This window comes from Anser brachyrhynchus (genome assembly GCF_964034855.1).
Source record: "Anser brachyrhynchus genome assembly, chromosome: 5".
Classification (NCBI taxonomy): domain Eukaryota; kingdom Metazoa; phylum Chordata; class Aves; order Anseriformes; family Anatidae; genus Anser; species Anser brachyrhynchus.
The window spans coordinates 38,066,944-38,076,132 of NC_137699.1; the positions used below are offsets into that span (position 1 = coordinate 38,066,944).

The 9,189-nt window shown below is 47.6% G+C and overlaps 1 protein-coding gene and 1 long non-coding RNA gene across 4 annotated transcripts in view; both read right to left on the bottom strand.

The window, feature by feature from the left end:
* Nucleotides 1–9,189, bottom strand: part of LOC308196703 (uncharacterized protein) — a 180,769-nt gene that overhangs the window by 104,928 nt on the left and 66,652 nt on the right. The window lies entirely within an intron of this gene.
* The window catches only part of LOC308196705, a 52,004-nt gene continuing 43,048 nt past the window's right edge, over nucleotides 234–9,189 (bottom strand). For 2 of the 3 annotated variants that reach the window (XR_013952355.1, XR_013952356.1), the window contains exon 3: nucleotides 254–2,944. This is a non-coding gene — a long non-coding RNA (uncharacterized lncRNA). Of the gene's footprint in view, nucleotides 2,945–9,189 lie in introns of all 3 variants that reach the window. The other variant, XR_013952354.1, reaches the window with a different exon arrangement.

A 9,189-nucleotide genomic window follows, 5' to 3' on the forward strand; every position in this document is an offset into this window, starting at 1 on the left:
AGCGAACAGGATCAGACCGTAGCCCTGCACCCTGCAGGTGGAGGCTCTGCCACCACGCAGCCAGGGACAACCTTCTGCCCCACAGCAACAGAGGAGCTCCCACAGGAATGAGGACAACCTCCTTGTCCTTTCAGCGTGTTCAAAACACCACAAGCTATGCTTGACAGCGGTACGATGCCAACCCCAGAGACAGCAGGAGAAATTCTATAGGTACCATGCTGTCAGTGCTTAAGTAAAAGATCCACCTCTTTTCAATGCTAACATCCTACCCTGTTGGGGGGCCCTAGCTACTGCCAGATGAGACAATAAATAAAATTTAACCTGCAGCAGGCTTCGGGGCTGCTTTTCAGAACAGCCCACATCTCAAGGGAAGGAGAGGCAAGCACTTCTGATGCTCCCATTGCAGCTGTGACATTACAGGAGGGATGGAGGGACCCCACTAGGGTGCTGCAGGTGTTGGCCCACGAGCTGCCAGCAGGAGCCACACCAGGGCCACCAGTGACTCGGAGAACCTCTGCCACCTCTCGCCAGCCACCCTGGTGACCTTCAGCCCGCTCCAGCCATCTCAACCCCATGCCAGCCAGGAAGGGGGGTCTCCGCTGGCCGCCTTGGAGCCACCCACAGAGATGCTGGGCATCCCCTGCAGATACCCAGTGACACCTAGAGATGGGGGCAGGGGCTCGTTTTCGCCCTTCCCCAGTGCCCCCCTGGCTCAGGCCAGCTGTGTGGGCTTTTCCCAGTGCCAATTAAGCGCAGGCCAGGGCAGAGGGGTTGCACACTGAGGCCCCGTCTCACTGCCTCCATACTGTCACCTTCCATTAGGCAGCTGGCAGCAGGGACAAGGGGAGGGAAAAGCCAGTGGCGTGTTTGGTTTTGCTGTTTTTGTGGGCACTTTACAACTTCAAAGGCTTCCCCCTGGTTCACAGGGGGCAAGGGGCAGAGGTCAGTAGGCACGGTTTGACCTCCCTTTCACCTCCTCCCCAAAAGGGAGAGACGCACACACACAGAGGAAGGAGAAGAAAAGGAAGACGAGATCCTGGCAAACACTTTTATCCTCTAATCTTTCTTCGCCTTGGAGCTGCAGAGGCTTTGTCCAGCAGACAAAGTGCCCTTCAGAGGCTGACACTTCCACGGTGGGCTCTTCCTCCTCTCCGAGGAAATAAAACCAGCAGCACCACAAAATGAAGAAAGGGAAAAACACTTCTTTTTATTTTGATACATTATTTCCAGCTAGATATCCATCCATCTATATATAAGCCCTGTGACTGCACATGAGGGAGGGAAACAAACAGGCACGATTGTTTGAGCCCCAGCCCAGGATGTTGAAAAATGCATTTTCTTGTCATTAAAGATGAGCATTGCTGCATTTCTTTATTTCTAATGGCGAGGTCGCTAGCCCGGGGGCACCGAGGAAGAAGCTGGAGTTTCAGAAAGCTCCAAACAGCTGGTGATTATATCCCTCGCAGTGCCTACAAAGGCATTGGGAAAGCAGCAGAGAAAGTAAACAGTATCACTTCTGGGGTTGGAGGGGGAGACGAGCAGGGGGGCAGAGGAGGAGGAGGAGAGGAGAGTCAGATGAAATTTAAACTGGCGCCCAGCCCAGCCACCAACTTAAAACAATACAGCGAGAGGAAGCCAAAAAGGAAAGAAAAACAGAGGGGTGTGTGCGGAGACACGCTGTGTGCGCGCGCACATCAGGCAGCGGCGGAGAGCGCGCGAAGGGCTGAGGTCGCAGGCAGAGGTTTCGGGAGTCATCTCCGGGGGTCCACCGGGGAGCAAAACAGCTTGCAGCAGGCACAGTCATTGTCCCCAGCATAAATGCAGCTACAGGCATTTCTCATCAAGCTGGCAAAGCACAGCTGTTTACCTCAGGAATGATGAGAGGAGAAAAACCCACAGGGTCCAGAAACAGTCCCAGCCTTGTCACCTCCTGGCATCCTCAAAACCAAGAGGAACGAGCAAGGAGCAGGGAGGTCTGGACAGATCTAGTGGCCGATGCTCTCTGGGTTGGCACAACTCAGATTTGGGCTACACTTGGCTTTTGGCTGGCTCTGGGAATCACGCTCAGCTCAAGGCAGTTTCATGCTAAGCTGGTGCCTTTCTCGAGCGTTTTGCTTTGACAGTATGGGAGAAAATGCAGAGTCACGGCTGGGTGGTGCTTGGTGTTTACAGCACAGGGCACAAGCTAGATGCTGTTTGGGCCCAGCCTGCACAAGCATGTGGAAGCCCTCCTCGTGCAGACAGGCCCTGGATGCCGGCTGAGGCCCTGTCCTCACCTTCCAGAATAGGTCTGGCTATGTTCGATCTTCTCTGGTCATGTTGACCGTGATCTCACTGGAATGAGGTTAGTCATCTTCGCATGGGGAAGGGAGAGGCAAGCTTTTTGGAACAGGGAAAGGCTAACAAGCCCTCCTTTATAGATGTCTATATGTGGACCTTGGCAGACATGCATTTGGAAAGTCTCTGGAGAGAGGCAGTGTACCTTAAAAGGACCAGGCCAGCCTGTTCTTTGGGTTGCCCATCCAGCTTTCTGCTACCTTGCCCACCAGGAGGAGTCAGGCATCCTGCAGGTTGACATGTCCTCTGAAGTGCTCCAGTGATACCCTCCTCTCCCAGAAACAGCCCAAACTTGAAAGCAGCAGCTGTAGGCCCCTCACAGGGGCGAGCAGCCCGACAGCTGGCTCTGGCTGAGCTCCAGCATGCTTGGTGGCACTTGGTGGGACAGGTTGGTTAAGTACCATAAACCTGGGGTGCTTACTGCTTCATGTGCTGCTCCTCTGAAGTGAGGCAATGTGTATCTTGTCTGCAAAGCTTTCCTCAGTTCCCTTTGCCCTGAGTCCTCATGAAGATTTGGTGTGGATACCACTGCTCTGGCAGCTTCTTCAAGGACTTCTTACCCCGTCCTCGACACAAGGTACAATAAAATGGACATCAAATCTGCTACCTGCAAAAATTTCAGGAGCTATAACAACCTCTCCAAGTACAGGCTGATGAGGAATGAGATCCTTAGCATCCTAATTGTAATGGCCACCAGCTTAACATTCCCTCTAGAAATAACTGGCTGATGGTACTGAGATACCAGTTTGCTGCCACACACCCTCCATTGATCATGCACGTGTTACTCACAGGTAGTTTTGTGCTTGAATGATGCAAGCTACAACAGGGGAAAAACCTGGTTAGATACTAGGAAAAAAAATTACATTTATGGTTAGCCAAACACCAGAACTGGCAGTTCAGGGAGGCTGAGGTCTCCATCCCCGGGGGAGTCAAAATTGGACTGGACAAGGCCCTGAACAACCTGAACTTATTTGGCCCTGCTCTGAAGGGGCTTGAACCAGACAGCCTGCGGAGGTCCTTCCCACCTGACGTTAGCCTGACCCCAAGGCCACGTCAGAACCTGCCCAGGACCTCACATCCAAGTACAAACATCAGCACGGAGGCCCCCCCGTTGTGGGGTTTCCAATACAAATATTGCCGTGGTTACCTTTTGATTAAAACAAACCCAGTGCTACTTGTCTGCTGCGCAAGGGTAACCACACAGCCAAGCTGAAATGAGGGATCTGAGCGCACTAAGCCTCCAGGTGTTGAACCTGTGAGCCCACAGCCCCATCCTTATCCCCATCCCGACCCTGCAGAGGGGAGCCCCAATGGCTGAGCCCCACAGACAGGCACCAGCATGCTTCAGGTGGCCCTGCCACCCCAAACAGGTGCAGCTGTGCAGATGAAGAACAAGATTACCAGTTTCCTCTTCACCCAAGCCTTGACCAAAGGCAATCTCGCTTTCTCAATGACAACTCTGTTCCTACAGTAAGAGCAAATTGCTTCAGTCCCAACCAAGTGGGCCCACACTCACCTTCTTTGCTGGAAGGTCTCTTTGGGATGGAGGGGGGCAGGGGGAAGTTTTATAGAAAAAAAGTGGTGTCTTCACCTACCTGGGCACGTGGCTAATATATATATAAAGATCACCATCTAGTGGCTTATAGGCATGATACCATCTGTTATATGTCCGCAACTCTGATGACCAATAAAGTTGTTGTTACAACATATTACTAATGACACCTGCATTCATCTCTTCAGCTAGCTAGGTATGTATGCAGACACAGACATGGACAAGTTTCTGGCCCACAGAAAGCTGACATTCATCCGTCCCCCCCAGAACAAACCCTGACCCCCCACCCCCATCACCATTTTCCTCAACTTCCCCTAAATAGGATCTGGGCACACAGTAAGGGGGATGCATCTTACTTGAAGGCACAAAAGTTAGGTATCTAGTGTAAACTAGTCAAATTCCATAAAATATTTAATACAATGAGTCAGATACAAACAGAGGTTGATGCACCCCATCCTTTTGTGTGGGACAAAGCACACTGAGACAACCCCACTGACTACAGATGGGCTTCAGACAATTAGTCTAGGCTAGTTGCCAAACACCTGAGGGGGAAAGGCAGATAGGATGAATCCTGTTTATGAAATTCCACAGCCTGGAAAAAGTTACCTAGCAAACACAGAAGGCTTGGCTGGTGAGCTGCCCATGGGATGGGATAACTTATGCCAGCCCTTTTCCATTTGCCTCTCTCTAAAATCCTTCAGGTCAAAATTTTCCCTTGCAGGAAAGAAGATCTGTGACTCCTGACAAAACTTGTTTCACTGAAAGAGTCCTAATTAGCTCTGCTCCTTGTTCTTTGAGAAAAGATGGGGACAGCCATCATTATAGTTGCCTCTCTAAAGCCCTACTGGACTCAGGGAGGGTTTTACATTAACATGACTGATGGTCCTAGTACATGAGCTAGCCCAAATGTTTCTTCACATCTTCGGTTGGCCATGCAGACATTTACTTCAGGAACACATCTGAAGGATTAAGTACTACACATGCACAGACCATTTGTTTTTGTAACACTGACGGCCACCAGACAAGGCCAGATTTGAAGCTAACAGAGGTCACATCTTGGTTCTAGACTGCATCCTCCAGGGCCTCCCCAGAAGTGGCCCACTATGTTCTTGCTATGCCAATACAGTTGCTTAGTACTAGTGTCAAGTGATATAACTGAAGTGCCATTTTGGCACACCTTACCATGTTCCCAATTTTCCAGGTTATACATGTCAAAAACCATGCTGCTTTGCTCTGGTGAGAATAGAAATTCTCTAAACAGACAGTCTGGAGCACGAGCTATAGACTTATACACACTCCTTTATACAGTTTCAGTTATACTTCACATTTCTAATGGCTTCCTTTAAAGCTTTAAGCCTACTTGAAGCCTCAGCGTGAGCAGCTGGCATTAATCCACTGACTTTGTATAGCCCAAGATGAAAATCCAGCCACACATTACACAAATCTGTGGTTAGCTGGAGATAAAGGAGCCGGAGTTTCAAAATCCATATTCGTTTGTCAACATCCAAGATAAGGAGACCTGCGATCTGTAAAATACAAGAGAAACCACTTACAGAAGCCACCACATTTGTAAGGCATTCCTGATATCTATCTCTAGCTGACAGAAGTACGCATCGATGCTAGTCAGCTAGTCTTCTTTATAACCTCTGGAGAAATTACAGTGCCTATGGAAGGAAGTTATCTTGGACACTTTGTGTAAGCTGGGGCAAATGAACCTCTGGGGATACCCATCCCCTTCTCCTTAGGGGGCAGAGAGCTTATATAAACAACTTCAAAGGTTGAGGTTAGAGAGGAACTCCACACTTTTTGTTTTGGAAGGGATCTGGTATCTCTTCATGGTCTTGGGATCTGAACAACAATCAACACGAACAAGAGGGTTATGCCACAGTTCATCAGCATTTCTAGTGGCTACAGTGGCCTCCAGGGGGCTTTGCATCCGGCCCAAACGATGGACAATTTTCCATAGTCTCAGCAATAGCTTTTGTGGGACCTAAAGGCAGGTCCCCTGCAGACCAGAAGTAAGACTTAACTCAGTAGGCCAAGAAACCACTGCATGCCTTTAGCTAAATTTGGCTGCTGAAGGGCAGCTCTAGTGGGGTAAGGCAAAGAAGTGTTATTTTCCCTCAAGAAAGCTAGCTTTATTTTCTAAAGGTTAATGAGAAATAGAAGAAAATTAGGCTAGCCAAAAGAATGAAAATAAATGTTTTTTTTTCCTTCTTCTTTCCCCCTCGTTTTTCAAAAAATGCATGGCTTTGGTTTTTCTGCAGGCAGTTGCTTCATATCAATGTACCATGTGGTGACTCAGACATTTTGTTATTATAATCCAAGCCAAAGGGGAGATATATTTTATGAGATCCATGTCTCCCCCTTGTCTGTCCATACTGTATGTTTTCCTGAGTGAGGAGAAACAGTCAAAACTCTGAAGACAGCTCACACTGTCTCTTGGCAGGTTGTAGACTGCCTTCTCCTTCATCTAGCAAAGCTAAAAAGAGTCTCAGGTTTGCAGTGAGCTGACATATAGCATCAGTGGCAGAGTTTCTCAGTCCCATAAAGCAAGGGAACCAGATAGGAGCTCTAACATCTTCCCGGCCTAGTGCAAAGCTGCAGAGGACTATGAGGAAAGGGGCTTTGGTGGGAGCTAAGCTAATGCACACATCCTCACAGCTGGGGTTCAGCTACCTTTGCTCCACCGACAAGCAGTGAAGTGTTTGGATGCAGTAACTCCAAATTCATGTCCAGAAGAGCCAAGAGCACTTGTAAATCAGAGTGCTCCTCTTATATTTCCCCCCTTCTACAAAAACTCTGTGTTCCAGTCGCACAATCAGGTAAGAACACCAAAAAGCAGTTATGTCTCCTGAAAGCACTCCACAAGGAAATTCTTAGTGATGCGAGTGCAAAGGCCAAAAGGTTCCCCAAACCCAGTCCTCCAGCATAAATCCATAGCAAGGGACTACCGTGCAAAACTGATCTAAGGCAGGGGAAAATCCTGGTTCCAGCTAACAAGTTTGTTTTCTAGACACAGGTCTGCCTTTTGAACTCCGAAACCTTTGACCAACATGAAGCCCAAGGGCACATGGAATAAAAACAGAGGACTTGAGGCACATCTGGTGGAGGCAGTGGTTTCAGAGAGAAACTAAAGAGAAAAAGGGTTGACTGTGCTTGAATGCTGCACAAACCAAAAGTGGTTAACAACCTCCCATCCCTCACACACAGGTGGAATATCAGAGCTTTTAAAGACCCAGACAGGTCAGAAGAGATATCAGATTGCTCCAAGTAACAAAGACATATTCCTTTGAATCAAGTTATGAGAAGTATTTCCTAAGAGAATGCCATAGGAACCATCTGATCTACTAGCTGCTTGTGGCACTTACCACATGCTTTATGTTCCTTCCCAGAGACAATGTTTCCCTGGCACCGAGAACATCAGCCTGTTCTGCTCATCCTATTTTGAGAGCCCAGATGTATGCTGCTAAAAAGAAAGTTCAGTAAAATTTCAATTCCCAGCCTTAGATGCCCAAGTTCTGTGAGTGGGAGGAGGGAAGAGGAGAATAATTCCCATTGCATTCCGAGAGGGTTGGGCATTCAAGCATATACCCACATGGGCCAAAGATGTAGGATAAAGAACAAAGGAAAAGTTTTGAATTATTCCAGAAGTCCTTCCACTACCTCACTTCCAGACAGATATGGAGGAGTGACAACACCCTGAAACAAAGAAACACAAATGAAGAGAACATTATCAGATTATTCAGAACAATTGCCATTTTTAGTGGCCTAGAATTAGTGACTTAGAACAACCTAGAATTCAGATCTCAGTGAGTTCTCAAAGCTGCTTAACTCTTTCAGCGGTGTCCCACGTAGTACCACGACAGAGTAGCTTTATTAAACAGGAACTTAAAATGAAAGCATCTCTCTCATCACAACTGAAGACAGATTTACAGGAGGCAGTAGGCGACTTTTACTCCATGTAGCACATTCCCCAAGCAGCATCACTATAACCTGAGAGTGAAGAAAAGCCAGGGATTCCAGACCTGCCAAGCTATTTGGGATTGAATCAGATCCCACATCATGACAATGAGTGATAGTATAAAGCTCAAAGACGCAGAAAGAAATATTGTATGTTTTAAGTAACTGGCAGGAGCAGATTCCACATTTCAGTGTTTTGGCAGAACACAGTCTGTTCTGGGACTTTATACTCAAACCCTCATTGTTGAAAGCAGAGTATTGCTCACACAGCCTCAGCACGAGGAGAACAGTTAGCAAGTTTATCGATAATATCTTTTGCTGTCCTTGTATAAGTATACACACCCACTTTTTTCAACTGCTAACTTTCAGGTAAAATTCAATTAAGGGGAAAAAAACATTGAGGAAATTATTTATTAGTGTAAAAAGGGCCAAGCAGTAATGTGACATCCTACAAAGACCATGAAAATTGCGAACTTGATGTTATTCAAAGCCAAAGCTGAAAAGCAAGAAGAGAACTGCATCAAAAGCAGCCTGTAGTGACCTGGAAGGAAAATGCCCAAAATAATCTGGTTTGGAGAACACCACTCTGTGTGTGTAAGAGGGGGGACCAGAAGCATGCTCCTGTGACTTGCTGCTGACCTGGTGAGAAGCAGCAGGTTTTGGAATTCCCACCAGCATGCCTGGATTTCAGCACTGTGATATGCATTAGGAATGACCACTGTCCCCCCAAAAAAAACATAGGGCATATGATCATATCTCTTTGGAGACCAACAGCATAAAAGCTAAGTTCATTTGAAACCTCAAGCCATTGGACATAATCACAACCTACTTGTAGGCAATGCAGTCCCAGCTGTTAGCTGAACAAGCTGGTAGAACACCCCATGTCTTCTGCGATGTCTGTTTGGTTCCTTGGTACTGAGGAACTTGGTGCATATTTCAAGCCAGTAGGTCCTGCCCTATCTCAGGGCATGTGCTTGAGAACACCCTCCTCACTCAAGGCTAAGCCAGAAATCCACAACAGCTTTAGGTACAGTAGGAAAATTACACAGCAGCCCCTCTCAGCCCATCAGCGATAACTGATAGAGTTGGATACTTGGCACATGCTTTCTGTCCACCTTCAAAGCGGTTTCCAGCAGAAGGCTGACCATGAACCAAGCACTCACACCAAGAGAGACTCTGATGAATCGATGTGGGGATATAATAATGCTACAAGACAATCACAAGTGATGCAATGCTACAAGCTGAGCTCAGGAAAACCCCCAAAAGATGGATGCTCCCACGAAATGTCTTCCCCTTGCCATAACTCTTTAGGACATGTTAATGAGCGGTTTGACTGT